The sequence below is a fragment of the Python bivittatus genome, unplaced genomic scaffold (genome assembly GCF_059951505.1).
Source record: "Python bivittatus isolate LINGU-HERP-01145 unplaced genomic scaffold, Pbiv_v1 ctg000580_np1212, whole genome shotgun sequence".
Taxonomy (NCBI): domain Eukaryota; kingdom Metazoa; phylum Chordata; class Lepidosauria; order Squamata; family Pythonidae; genus Python; species Python bivittatus.
Genome location: NW_028277087.1, coordinates 19,420,780 through 19,436,097, shown reverse-complemented (window position 1 = coordinate 19,436,097; position 15,318 = coordinate 19,420,780). Strand labels below are relative to the sequence as shown.

Genomic DNA, 15,318 nt, shown 5'->3' with positions numbered 1-15,318 from the left:
TGGAAAAATGGCCGTGGAGTGTGTCAAGGGAGGGAAAATGGCTGCGTATCCTGTTCGTACCCCGAGGCGGAGTTCACAAACCGAGGTAAATTTTTGCGGCTGGAGCTGGTCATAACCCAAAAAGTTCGTTAACAGAGGCGTTCGTAACCTGAGGTACCACTGTAATTCATATCTAGGGTTCTTGACATTTTCTTTTTGGATATTTTGCTCCAGGCAGAATCTGCCTACCCTATACAGTCTAGCTGGGTGGGGCAGCTCTGAGTGCCTACATCACTCCCAGGAAATCAGGAGGGCAGAAGCTTGGAGGATGACTTTTGCTGGGTCAGCCCCATCACAATGGAACAGCTTGTCTTCTCCCCTTCCCCCGGTTACTTTTAAAAGAGTGCTGAAAATTCTTGTTCCACTGAGTATTTGATGGGGAAGATGTTTAATTGTAGAGGGCAGTATATTAGTATGATCACAGACATTTTTATTTTTATGCATTTTAATGATTTTATTGTTTTAGATAAGATGTGCATGTGCTTTTCGTAATAAATAAATAAGACCTGGTATGGAATATTTTAATTTTCTGTCTCTAGGGTAGAGAGGAATGTGGTAAGACTTGGAACAGTGATTTCTGAACACTAAGAAAGAGAGGAACACCTCTCTGCAAACTACCAAAGATCACAAAAAATGCTAATTATAGCTACTCCAATAACCAATGTTAAGTTTGCAGTGTGGCCTTTGTTTACTGAGTCCAGATGCTATTCTAAAGTAAATGAGATGCTGTATTAATGAATGAAGCGTTAAATATATATTAGCTGGTACTTGTGGTTTCAGGGATATCTTATTTATTTCTTTATCTATTAAATTTATATACCCCCCCCCCCGCCATCTCCCCCAGATGGGCTGCATATAAATTGTTCAGGAAGATCTCCTCCACCAAAAAAAAAAAAAAATCCATAACCTTTTTTGAAAGAGAATTACATCTAGTCCTATTTCCTCAAACACACATATTGTACACCAGTTTGGGAAGCTGGTTCTCTTGCACTCCTGTGATGAGTTCTACACTGAAGAGTTTATTTTTATCCGGTGAAGAACTTATGACTGCAAACTCTTCCAAGAAAGCCTCCATATACCATTTCAAAGATAGTCTCTGAGCTTGGAAGCTAGCAAAATAGAAGTTTCTGAGAGCTCTTTAAAGAAAAAGAAAAGAAAACTACACATCTGTCCATGTTGGTTATGACCTGCACAACGCTGTACACATGTCAAAGTGGGACCTTATGCCACTGGATGCTTGTTCAAATTAAACCACCCATATTAAGTTGGTTGATATGGGTGGACATGAGTAAGTATCTAGGACATGAGTAAGTAGCTAAGCTATTGATTCTCAAAGTATAGTCCATGGAGGTCTACCATGTGGCCTGCTACAACCTCCTCACGTTCATGCACCAGAACCTGCTTGCTGCTTCAGCTCTACTCTCCATGCAGTTTGAAAGAGTCCATTCACAACCAGTCCTGAGTGTTCCAACAGCCAACTGTTTCTCAAGAAAGGACCAGAAGCTAAAATCTGCTTCACTGAAGTGTTCAAGCAAGCGACCATATTCATGTTGCTACTTATACAGTGATAAATATCTAAATATGGGATTTCATTGGGTTTGAGATCCATCTACTCCCAGACACTTGGTTCTCAGATATTTCTATTGAAGAACATTCTTGATCAGCACATTTATAAGTGTTGTTATTATGGCATGGGGACATAAAATAATTCAGATAGTAAATAATACATTTTGGATTAGAAAGTTTGGTACAAAATTAGTTTAAAAAGATTTTTAATGGAGGGGGTGAAAAAGCATACACAACTGCAACCATAATCATTGTCTTATTCATCAAAAATACACGCTCTTAAAAACAAAAGTGGATGGAAGGTTGAATTTGCTTAATTGGGCAGCCTTTGTATTTTTCCAAATATTTACATAGTGTTCCACAATTGCAGAAAATTTGAGAAGCAATGACCTAGATCTTTGGATATGGAAATAAGATAGGTGTTCATAATAACAAGAAACCACTGGTGCTTTATGTCACTGGCAGTATGTTCTAAATTGTTAGGGTCACCCCAAGGTATTATGCTGCATGAGGAAAGAGTAAGATTTTGCCTTTTTACTTCAGGTACAACTAGATGAATAATCAGCACTGGCAATATGACAACACCTTCCACTGTAGCTGAAAGAAGTTGATTAGCTTTGGAGCTACAGAATACACACCATTACCTCCATCATCTTGCTATCACTTTCCAGCGGCCATTACTTCTGCTACCTTAAGTGCCTCGCTCAATCTAATAATAGGCCCAGGTACTGAAAATTGCATAAGATCACTGGGTACATCTTCAGCACATTTTCCACTTAGTGTAGAATTTTCAATACTCTAGAAATCACTATACCCCAAGTAACATGGGGTATAGGAACTTTGTATTTCTGTGCATTTAATCCCTCCACTCCTCCCTTGCCTCCTAAATTCTTCCCCTCAGCCCTATTTACTTCTTTAATTTACCATAAATTATATTCAAGAGCCATGAGTGTGCAATGCATGCTGCTCAGATCATGCTTGCTGCCTCTTTCTGTAAGTTGACCTGAGAACTATCATAGCTGCATCTGGAATGAGATTAGCATATCATGCAAACCAGGTGCGATGGGTTGTTCCTCTATGAATAAACCAGAGAAAGAAATAGCAAACAATCCACATAACATATCAAGCAACCACGGTCAAACTTGTTTGTTGTTGATTGGCCAACAACAAACAAGTTGTTGTGTATGAGTAGCTACAGAGAGTCTGTAAATGATGTGCACCACTTTATTCATAACCCATATTGTAATGTAACATACAAAATTTTGATAGCCTGTCAAATATTACTCTGTTTAAGATCTCAATATATTTTTTAAAGCCAAGCTGGTAATCATAGGTTTAACTTTGAATGTTATAATTAAAGAAGTCTGTTGCCTCCATGCCCTACACGTTACTGGCTGTTGGAAATATCTAAGTTGGTATGCACAGTACGTTGTTCAGAATCTTCGCACATTTTTTTCTTATAAGTATGGCCAATAACTGGATTTATGCTTGATTTTGTGTAAATAAGCCACAATTGGCTGGGTTCACATATCACATTAAGTTAGGCTTGGGCTTGGTAGACATTTCTTCTGATACAAGTATCAGGTATGCAGATTTCCAGTAAGGTTTATGTTAATATTCACTCTGTGTTTCTCCGATATGGCTGGTTCCTACCCCTGCCTCAAGTTGTAGATTATTAATTCTGTCATCCCTACAATGATAATTAAACCACCATGGCAGGAGAAAAAGAATCTGTAACAAATTCCACCTTAGAAATCTCCTCTTAAGCAAAATGGAGAAACCATTAATTCTACTAGCCAAACTATGCAAACCAGGATTGTTCTAGGAGAGTGCTTGGAAAAGAGGTTTTGGGAATCAGTCCCCACCTAAACATAACCCAGGTGCTGTCTGGAAGAGCTTGGTTGGCAGGATCTTGGCATTCTTGGCCCTGCTGGAAGACAGCAGACACAATTCCTGTGCTATAATACTGTACACCAATAATACACATCACATTTTAAGAGATCAACCTAAGGAAGGTTCCTACTGTACAGATCTTCTGAAATAAATTTCTGCAGATGTAGAAACAAAGGGAAAAGAATGGTAACACTGGTAAATGAGTTACCAGATAACTCTGGCCTCCATACTGATTGAGAATAAGAAATATAGCAAGCTAAAAACAGTATAGAAAAGATAGGCTGTGAGAAAGAACTTAAGAGAGAGAAGTGGCATGACATAACCAGGCTGACAATGTTCTATCACAGCTGAGGCTAACAAATTAACATTTTCAGGGCAATGTATGGCAGAAGGCACCACTTCTAGGGAATTGCGCAAACATAGGCTTGCAACCTAGAAGGCAGTTGCTTATTTCCTTTTCTGTCTGTCCTGGTGACATAAATACAATGGGTGGTGATGGGTGACAGTCTTGTAGCATCACAGATATTTCCTCCTGAGTGAGACTACACCTCATTCCACCTCATAGATCCACTGCAGGATGTGAAGACATTCTTATTCCAGTAGTTATTTGAGGTATTTTAAAATTGGGTATTTTATAAAAGGATGTGTCAAGATTCCTAATTTTGTTCTGCCTAGTTCTAATGCAGCACCTGCCTGTACAGGTCACCCTACTATCTGTTTGCTATCTCTCTTGCACCCAAAAATTGCAAGAGTCGCCCTTGAGTGAGATGGGTGGTGACTAAATTTGAAATATAAACAAATACAATTCAGTAGCAATCCACCAAATTACAGCACTGTGACCATCCACCCACATCCAGCATAGCCCATCCTGGCAGGCAGTAATTTCAAGGGACTCAGGTAGAGATCTTCCCACTTTCTCTGCGTGGAAAGATCTTTTTAAAACCTTTCCATTAAAAAAAAAAAAACTTGAAAATGACAGGAATGAAACCTGGGGCATTATTTTTGTCAAGCTGTATGTTCTACCATGCAGCTATGGTTCCTATTCCTAAATACTGTAGCTAGTCTTAAACATTTTTGATATAACAACAGTAAAAGTCCAGTAATTTTTGTGGCCTTATTTGGTTATTTATAATGTTGTGTGGGAACATCTTTTGTTGTGATTTAAACCGACTTATTGTATAGCTGCAGAAAAAGAAAAGCCCTTTATAATTAGGACACAGGACCAAGTACTTCTCCTCACAGTTGCTTAGGGCACACATTCAATCCGATTGACTGCTTACATGCCATCAAGTTGTTGCCACAACCACACAGATTTTCTCCATGATGACCTGTCCCTAACCTGGTCCTTCAGCTCTTCCAATGGAGCCCCATCACCACTGCAACTGAGTCCATCTTGTTCCTGGTGATCTTCTCTTTCCTTCCACCTTTCCCAGCATTAAAGCCTTTTCCAGAGAGCTAGGTCTTCACATAATGTGTCTGAAGTAGGATAATTTGAACCTGGTCATTTGTGCCTCAAGTGAGAACTCTGGGTTGATTTGTTTGATGATCCATTGGTTTGTTTTCTTGGCTGTCCACAGTATTCTCAGGAGTCTTCTCCATCATCAAAGTTCAAAATCATCAATACTCTTTCTATCTTGCTTTTTCAAAACAATTCAATCTACTATGAAGACAATTCAATCTACTATGAAGATTATCAGTCCTTGGCTTTGTTACTGCAATGGTCTCAAGGGAGAGTCTTATTCAGTCCTTTACCCATCCCTTCCCAATCTTGCATCACTCGTAATAGAAATACAAATGCCATTCTCCATATGAAAATCAGAAGCAGAAGAGAGACACACCCACTCTGGGTTGCATTGTAATTTGTTTTCCAATCCAGAAGAACCAGATAGATTGGGGTAGGCAATGTGGTGCCCACAGGTACCTCCCTTGACACCTAGCCCTAGCAGAATGTAATGATTTTTTTTTTTTAAGCATTTCATTTTTTAAAAAGTGGCAAAGCAAAATGTGGACCTTCAACATAATCAGAATTTATCAGGATACTTTTGGGACCCATATAGCACCACAGGCATTTTTAGAAAATAAAAAGTTATGGGTGGCTTCAGTTCAATGCTTTGTTTGGAAGTTTGCTCCCCTGCCCAGGAAGAAGATGAAGTTGGAATGGGCTAACAGAATGTAGCCTCATCAATTTGTCTTTTGAGTTGGCTATACAATACATAACAGTTCTATGTAAATCTATCATATAAGCCATTTTGTGAAAGTGGCTGCATGCTGCAAAATTCCAAGGTACAGGAAGTACTTATCTTCTTGTAAATCATTATTTTAAAACCATCATTTTAAAAGATGCTCCTATTCCAAAAGACAGCTAACTCATTCTTAAACTTAAGCAGTACCGTTGTTATGTCCTATCTATTCTAGAAAACTAGATTACATTACAGTGACAGTCTATTAATTGACTGGTTAATTAGGTTGTAATTTTGAGAATGGATCATCTGGAAGACAGAATGAGAAGGGCAGAGGAGGAGAAGCTTGGCATAATATTTTTTCTAGCTCAGGAAACAACTCAGTATGCAAAAGAATAGGTAGAGATTACCAAGACACTAACTACTAGTAACAGAATATTGTTTGGAGGCAGAACGAGGGAAAAAAGGGAGATTCAGGAATGCACACAGAGCAGGAGAACTGATTTATGAATAACAAATGCAAACACATTATGTATATCCAGCTCCCTCAAATCTAATTCTCTCCAGTTTTTAAGGAACTACATTTCCCTTAATTACCATGCTGCCTGTACTGTAGTCTCAACACAGCTGGAGGATAACAACTGCAGGGAAGATGCTACTAATAGTAATAGTAGTAGTGGTGGTAGCAATAGTAATAGCAGCAGCAGTAGCAATGCCACCTGAATTTATAGCTGTATTTGTCAAGACCAATGGGGTATACCAGTGTACAATATACCAGTGTTCATAGAGATAGTAAAGCTGGAGAAGGAAGATTAGTTGAAAAGGAAAAGTTAGTTTACATACAATATGTGTTTACACTGTAATCTCTGCTAGTCATTAAAGCAGCTTTTCCTTTTTCCAGACTTCCATGTGAGCCTGAAGGAAAAAAAAAATATGCCACTACTTTAAGGAAGCCATTCATTAAATTACAGAAACTTCTAGTAAACTTCTAGTAAAAAGCAATGGCTCCTTTTTTTTCAGACGTGCAGAAGCCTGAACAAATGAAAGCCTACTTTAACGAATAGCAGAGGTGTGGTCCTGTGCTCACACAAGCTCTGAAGCACTTCTGAATCCAAAGACTTCAGGCAGCTAACAATCAGAAATATCACCAAGTGGAAGATCCTCAAACTGTGACTCTGAACATGGGAATGAAACTCCGTTCAGCATCAAATATGGTGTTTCTCTGGAACTGTTTACCCCAGAACCAAAGCTACTCTGTCTTGGAGGGATTCGGTCTGAGTTTGTTCTTCCCCTGGGTTAGCACTTCTGCTGCGTAGTCTGGCCCAGGAATGAGATGTATAAGTAGGCATTATCAGCATAGTGATGATACCAAATCCCATGTCAGTAGATGACCTTGCTTAGAAGTCCCCTATCTATATAGGTTTCATACAGATGTTAGGAAAGGACTGGAGAGATCCTTGAGGCACTCCACAAAATACAAGTTTCTGGGCAGATTTCTCCTCCCCACTCCAGCAACTGGGACTGACCCCTCAGCAAGGAGAACCACTGCAAAACAATACCCCCAACACCAATTTCATGGGGGTGGTCCAGAAGAATACGACAGCTGATCATATCAAAAGCTACTGAGAGATTAAAGAGAACCAAGGGCCATCTCCAAGTGTGACCAATGCAACTTTTATGCTCTTCCCTGGCCTCAAACCCAACTGCCAAGGCTCTAGCAACACAAAAGGAAGATTGGAGACAGGTCTAAAATTACTCAAAACAGTCGAGCCAAGCAAGGGCTTCTTTAGCAGGGGGCACACCACAGCCTCTTTTATAGATAAGGGAAACATTCCCTCAAAGAAATGTTGCTTACTGCTGAAATCCAACCTCCTGCCACCTTATGGGGGGCCTTAACTAAACATGGGGGCAGGGATCCAACTGAGAAGTGGGAGAACTAATACTGCAAAGGGCCCTATCCACTTCCTTGGGACTCACAGACTCAAACTGATTCCAGATCATGTCAAAGAATGAAGCCCCAATCATTTTGATTGGATTGGATTACTGTAATGCACTGTACATGGGGAAGTTCTTGAAGACCATCTGAAAACTACAGATGGTCTAGAATACAGCAGCATGGGCAGTGATGGATGTGTCATATTATGCTGATGTGTTCCCACTGCTTCATGAGCTAAACTGGTTACCAGTCAGCTTCTGGGTGCAATTCAAGGTACTGATCATCACCTAAAAGCCCTTTATGTCTTAAGCATGGCTATCTGAGGGTCCACTTGTTTCCAATTATTTTTGCCCATCTGGTGAGGTCAGGCAAGAAGGGCATGCCCCAGGTTCCACTGATTAAATAATGTCACCTTGTGGGGCCCAGGAAACATGCCTTCTCTGTTGTGATATCTGCCCTCCGGAATGGCATCCCCCCAGAGATTTGTATAGCTCCAACCTTAATGACATTCAGAAAAATCATTAAATTGGCTTTTCTCCCAGGCCTTGGGTTTGAGTGACTGTGGAGCCTCCATGATTTTTTACTGGTGGCGTGTAGTCTTCCAATCAATCGTTTATATGTTGCTTTTCTCTTTTACTATAAGCCACCCAGAGTCATTGAGGAGTTGGACAGCCTTGAAATTGAAATAAATGCATTTTCATTGGCGTCTAACTCCATTAGAATCTGAATGGTTTTATCTACCAAATGCTGCAAGAATTCTTCATACCAGATTTTCTTGCCAACTGTGTTTCCCTAAAAGGGAATAAATCACATTCAGCAAAGTGGCAAACTATTTTCTTTTGCCTTTTGAATTGCCATTGTATAGGCCAGAAATGAGCTCTTCCCAGCGTCCGGTCAGACTCAAAATGGGTCTTCCTCCAGCAATGCTCTAGGCAGCTCCTCTGCCACTTCATCTCTCTGTAAACCTAAAAGTTGCAATAGATCTGAGAGAAGGGAGAGGCTACTCTGGAGCAATCCGGTCAAGTTTCCTATTGCCCAGATACTCCAAATGAATAAGCCTATTTATTCAAAGTATGCACAACAAAAGTATAACACATATTCACGATACTACTGGGTTTTCACAATAGCATTACAAGCTAAACCTGGCCACTGCCTACAACTTTAATGGTCAGGATTACAGGTAGTCCAACTTATGACCATTCATTCAGCAATTGTTCGAAGTTACGATGGTGCTGAAAAAGGAGACTTACAACCGGTGCTCGAAGTTGCAGCTGTCCCAGCACCCCTGCGGTCACGTGATCACCATCTGGGTGCTTGGCAATCCGTTTGCACTTGCAATGGATTGCCATGTGCCCCGTGACCACATGACTGCCATTTGCAACCTTCCATGCCGGCTTCCCCAGAAAGTCAAAGGGGAAGCTGGCAGGAAAGATTGCAAGTTGCTGGGGTAAGTCTCCCCCACCTGTGTACCCTCCCCCTGCCCTTCTATGCTTGCACTGTGCTGGCCACTCGCACACCCCCGTGCGCCCTCCCTGACCCATGCAGAGCCTCTCACACACCCCACACACCCTCCCCTTGCTGCATCGCACCTCTCACCTTCCCCTCCCCCTTCAGCAGTGTGAAGGCAGGGACCTGAAATCTTCAGGATTTGAGGTTGCTGCCCTCGCGCCACTGTGAGGTTTCCCCTCCCCTTTCAATGGGGCACAGACCTCAAATCTTCAGGTGCTTCATTCACCGCTGAGAGAGGGGAGGGGAAAGAGGACAGAGTGAAAGAGCTGTCTGCTGAAGGATTTCTGCTCTGTGCAGAGCTGAAATCCTTCAGCAGGCAGCTCTTTCGCTCCATCCATTTAACAACCTGGAAGATCACTTAGTAACCACAAGCAGGAGTGCCAGACTGTCATTGAGCGAAGCCATCATGTCGGCGTCTCGCTTAATAACTGCTTTGCTCAACGACCAAAGTTTCCGGTCCCAATTGTGGTCGTTAGGCAAGGACTACCTGTAATAAAACATCCGCAGGTAGGGATTAGCACATACAGAGTCTAGATTTTTTTTCTTTCAAAAACAGAATGTCTTTAAGAATTGAGACCATGTATAAATTTGCTCCCACAAGGATTATATTGCTGGTTCATGACACCAATTACTATCTATCTGAACTGGCAACGGCTTTCTCCATAGACTCTGACTCTAACCTCTTGCTCTCCATGTATACTGGAATCACAATTCCCAAAATTCCTAGCCAGCCTTTGTCCTCGCTTGCTTAAAAGAGCAAACGCAACACAATTGAAAGGTGGCAGATTAGTGAAAGCTGCTTAAGACAGTTTCAGTATTTGGCAGTAAAATTGTGGTATTATGCATACTAAGAACATACACTACCAACTAATTTATAAGCCCTCTCCCAAAAATATTGAATACTTATACTTGAAAGTTGCTCTCCCTAGACAGTGCTGTGTGTGAAAACAATTAGGCTGGGAATACATGGTCATCCTACACACTCAGTCTTAAAGCCAAGTTAATCAAAACACAGTTGCTATGTTCATCTAACATATTATGCTCAAATAAACCCTGTTATGATTTAATGTAACAGCCCGTTCCCACAACATGCTAAAACAATGAATGGGTTCCCATGACACACTGAATCACAAATCACCCAATTCCATTTCAGCCTAGTCTAATGGGTTGTCTGAAACCAGTCAAAGTGTTGCCCACCAGACTGCTTGAAGTGTTCACAGGACAGCCCAGCACCCCGTCTTATGAATTGTTTTGTCATTTACCTTGTGCAAATTCCTGGATTACAAAATAACAATAAGAGCAGTTCAGTTCTGATGCATACAGATTAGACACTTTGGCCATGCAAAATGGCAAGACTAATTAGATATTTCAGCTAAAAAAAAAAATGGAAAAGCAACACAGCAATCACAGGGGTGGGTCTGTAGCTGAACTACACCCTTCCTGGCTTTTCTACTACATGAATATTAACCAAAAGTAGAACTTTGATTTGAAAGGCAAATCTCTTCTGATTTGGAATAGTCCCTCATGCCTTTATTTATATATGGGACCCCAAAGAATCAGAATTTCTTACTTTAAGATACCTCTTAAATGTGATGTATCAAAAACATTTCTTTATTCATTTATTTTGCATTATTATGGGCTGCCCACTTCACTGGATTCTGTGCAGCTCACAGCATTAAAATCATCAACATTTCCCAACCATAAAATCAGCATACGATCATAAAACAACATGATCACCTAAAACCTATAACAAGCATAAAACCAACAGGAGTGAACCTCAGCCAATATTTCCATCCTCCAAACCAGTGTTTCTCAACCTCAGTAACTTCAAGAGGTGTGGATTTCAACTCCCAGAATTCCCAAGCCATGTTTGGAAACCCTGTCCCGAAGGCTTGATGAAAGAGGGCAGTCTTTATTTGTTTCTGGAATACCAGTAAGGGTGGAACCATTCTAACTTCTGAGAGAAATTTCACTTTCTACAAAACCCTTAGAAGAGACCCTTCATGTAAAAGATCCAAATGCATGGCAGACAGTTCAGAAACCAAGAGTTTACATTTTCCAGAAATGTTTCAGACTGGTGTAACAGATCCACAGAGTCAGAGGAAGGTGGATTGGATTCCTCCCCAGAAGTAAATCTAACCGTGTGCATTCTCTCCTTACAGCCCAATACTGAAATTTCAAATCAAATTAATGAAAACCAGTATCACAGAGTTAACATGAGAATTTATACTGGCATAGTATTGCACTGGGTTCTGAGCTGGATTCAGAAGGCTAAGTTCATTTCTCAGCTTATGTTTAAACTCAGCCGATGATGGGACAAATTGCCAGCCCTGTACTCAGTTGCTCATAAGAGATGGGAAATCATCAATACATAATTCTCAAGGTTGTTGGATTCAAAAGAGCTAAAAAGGATTGTAAACACATTTTAAACAATACAACATCTAAGACAGCATCATTGACTCTTGGCTAACACCTTGTCCAAGCAAAGTAACTACATGTCAATTCAAGCGCAAGGAACCAGGCTAGAAAGCAGGAGACTGTGAGTTCTAGTCCTGCCTTAGGCATGAAAGCTGGCTGGGTGACTTTGGGCCAGTCACTCCCTTTCAGCCCAATTCACCTCACAGGGTTGTTGTTATGGGGAAAATAGGAGGAGGAAGGAGTATTAGGTATATTCGCCAGCTTGAGTTATTTATAAAAGTAATAAAGGCAGAATAATTTTTTTTAAAAATCCACAAATCTTACAGATGAATCATATGTTGACCACAAATTGCAATAATGATGGAGCATAGGGTGTAACTGAGATCATCAGCACAAACCTGCTGCCATTTGAATCAAGGTAGGTACAATTCATCACAGGTAGGTCCACTGCCTTAATAATGTTCTGTTTAGTATAAGAGATGGACTCTCTATTCACTGATCTAGATCGCAGTACAAAACAAACTACAAAGCAGACATAGTCTGTTGCAGCCTTCGCCATCCTGCTGCCCCATTCCCTGCAAATCCCACTGCGTGTGGACATGCCAAAGCACTCAATGCATTGCTGCAAGATGGCAAACCACCTTCTGCTACCATCCATCTCTGCCTGCTTCTTCTCAGCTTCCACCTGAGTTTCAGAGAGCTCCTCACAATGAACTTGTGCAAGAAGAACAAAGCTACGGTATTAAAAAAAAAAAAAAAAAAAAAGAGAAAGAGAGAGAGAAGCCTCTGTAATTTTGCAACAGGCGTTGATGAGCAAGTGGGTTAGCATGGAGTGGAATCAGTAAAGGAAGAGGAGGAGAGGGAAACACCCTGTGTGATTAAAGCATCCGATGCCTGCCTACGCTTCTGAAGATTTCCTTTTCGTTGCCATGAACGCAACAGGGGAACCCACCCACACCTGTCACTAAGGAAATTGTGTTCTTTCCTTCTTCTTTCTTCACTGCTTCCCAAACAGAACTGCGCCTTGGCAAAACTTACGCTCACCTCTTTTTATCTAATCCTCTCTTATTAACACCCACTTGAAACTTTAGTGGGGCCACAGCAGGAAGAAAGCTGGATCTGCAAGCTCCCAAGCCTCAATTATACAATAAAACAGAGTGCAGCTGACCCAGGATGCATTCACATTGGCCACCAGAAGTCAAGCCTGATTTGAAGAAGTCCTTCCTTCCCACAAGGCTGGACATTCTCCCCCACGCACAGGGACACCTGCACCCCATCTTTCCAGAGTGTGAAAAACAGCCACCACCAGCCACACCCTTCCACAGTTACCAGGCAAAAGTGGGAGCTGGGAAACCCAGATCTAGGAAAAAGCAGCAATGCTTCCAACAGCATAGGTAACCATAGCAACTCGGTTTCTCATGCCCCGCCCCCTCCCCTCTTTCCTGTTGCAGACACCGTCTCCTTCAAAAATCCTCGATCACGAAGAGATTTTATTACTGCTGCAAACCAGCAGGCACATTCACGCACTTGAGGGAGAACGGGCATGTACACAAAGGCGATTCCCTGCCTCGGGGAGCTGGGGATCCTCTGCTTGGGGAGCCAAAGCCACTGGCCGACCGATTCCCTTTTATAAATCAGAGGAATGGAGGAGAAGCCAACGCACGGTGCAAGGCGCTCAAATGCACCCATTGGAGAGAAAAAGCCAGCAAGAGCTCCCTAAATAGAGGGAGGAGCTGGATGGGAGGAAGATGGAGACCAGGTGGCAGGAAAGGGAACAGCAGCTTCTGCATCTTCCACAGGGGGAAAACCCCCATTAGCTTGCCTTTTCCCCAGAAGAAAACAGAAACACTGATGGTCGTTGCGCAGGGCACAGATCAAGATGTACTGACTCCCCCCGCTCCCCAAAATCTCCCAGCAATAGCCATCGATTTTTAAATTTATTTTTAGGAGAGCCATGTGAAGGCACTGACGTCTCTTTCTGAATCATGTTCGAATTCGATATTGAAAGTATCGGTTCCGCCTTGCTATTTTGTGCCTTAAAAGCCGGGGAGGTTTCCATGCCTGTAGCATTTCAGTAATGAGGGAGAGCGAGCGACCCCGAGGCATCCCCCCCCCCGACTCCCGGGGGTGCCGTTTGGCAATCCGTTCTGCACGTGTAGCAGGTCCAGTTACCAAGAATACGGGGAGAGGAAACTCGGAGTTAGCAAAAGGTGTCATGATCTTGAAAGAGATCTCAGCACGGGGGACGGCAAGCGTGCACACCGTCCAGGGAAACACGCACCAGTCTTATTGCGGCATCGTTAAGCCACGACTTACACGCCTCCTTTAGGCTGCTTGTTCAAATGCCTCCGCGATAAGCCGGCAGAATCAAAACTCCTTCCCTCTCTCGGCAGCTTTGAACCCGAGGAAGGGGGGGGGGGGGGGGTTAAACGGCAGCAGTAGCAGCAGCAAACAAAAAAAAGGGGAGGGGGAGGTAGCGGTAAAGGCGACAGTCCGGGTTTTCAAGCCGATCTCTTTCGCGGTGTACCCAGCCCGATCCCATTCAGAAGAAAGAACGGCTGCAGCCGGAAAGAAACGGGGAAAGACATCTGCACCTTTTGTTTCACCCCCCGAAACCCACAGTGCCCTGGCCTCTCGCACCGATCTGTTCGGGGGAGCCACACAATCCCGGGGAGGCGAAGAGGGGCGCACGGATGTTTCCAGAACCCGAGCGAATTCAGTACACACAGCGACGCCCATATTCCCCCATGCAGATTCCACCTCCCCACTGCAAGAAAGCGCGTTTAAAGTTTCTCTGCCCCTTTTCCCCCTTTAAACCCAAGACCCTACCTCGTCTGCAGACGAAAGCACTTCCCCGATTAGCCCAGCTTAAAATCTTAAAACCCGGGCGTCCATCGACGCGCTTCCCCCGACACGGGGATCAGAGAGAAAGCTGTTTAAGGTTCACCTATTCTCCCCCACCCCGGAAGGTAACTTAGGTTCCTCCATATCGCGGTAACCCAAGCCGAGCCACGGGCCCGCGGGTTGGGCGCCGATCGCCGCTTGCAACGAGCGGGGAAAAGCAGGATCGCCTTACCTGGAGCCCCCGCACATCCTTTTGGAGCCCCCGCCGCCCGCTCTAGTCCCCTGCACTGCTTACAATAGATGCCAGTTAAGCAGGCTCGCTTCCTCCGCCGCCGCCAGCAGCAGTAACTCCAGTCTCGCTGCCTCACGAGCCCGCAGGTGACATCATCGTCTTTTGGCCTGATAGGATGCAATGTGAATCTGGAACTACGTAAGGGAGGCTCGCACAGAGAAAGCCTCCTACCAGCCCGCTGCCTTAGTGCGCCTCTGGGAGATAGAGTCCAGAACCGGGATCTTGGCCATAGGCAGTTGCATGTCAAGGACTACTCTTCCCAAAAAGCCCTGCGCGCCCCCACTTTCTCTCCCTGGTTGTCTTTTTTCCCCGCTGAACCACCGGCTCGAGTATGTTCGCGCTCCCCAAACCAATAAGCCGCGCTCAGTATACGCAGCCGGGCGGGAGGTCTGGGATTAAACAACGGGGCTGCGGGGCTGGAGAGACAGCACCTTGGGCATTCGTTGCTTTTCCATGCTTCCCTTCTTTTCTCTCCCCCCCCCCCTTCCATCTTTGCTCGACAAGGTGATTTGCTTAAGCCTCGGTGGAGTCCTTAGAGCTTGCTTTTCAGTGAACATAAATACGACTCAAGCGTGTGTGGTTTTATATATCTGCTTGAAAAGTTTCAATTTGAGATTTACTTTATCTAACTCAGTGTTTCT

The 15,318-nt window shown here is 43.3% G+C and overlaps 1 protein-coding gene across 3 annotated transcripts in view; it reads right to left on the bottom strand.

The window, feature by feature from the left end:
• DAAM1 (dishevelled associated activator of morphogenesis 1) overlaps positions 1 to 14,790 on the bottom strand; it is a 165,160-nt gene extending 150,370 nt beyond the window's left edge. For 2 of the 3 annotated variants that reach the window (XM_088149709.1, XM_088149711.1), the window contains exon 1: positions 14,618 to 14,790. The gene's annotated coding sequence lies outside the window, so the exon portion shown is untranslated. The remainder of the gene's footprint in view (positions 1 to 14,617) is intronic. The other variant, XM_088149710.1, reaches the window with a different exon arrangement.
• Positions 14,791 to 15,318: the final 528 nt, after the last annotated feature.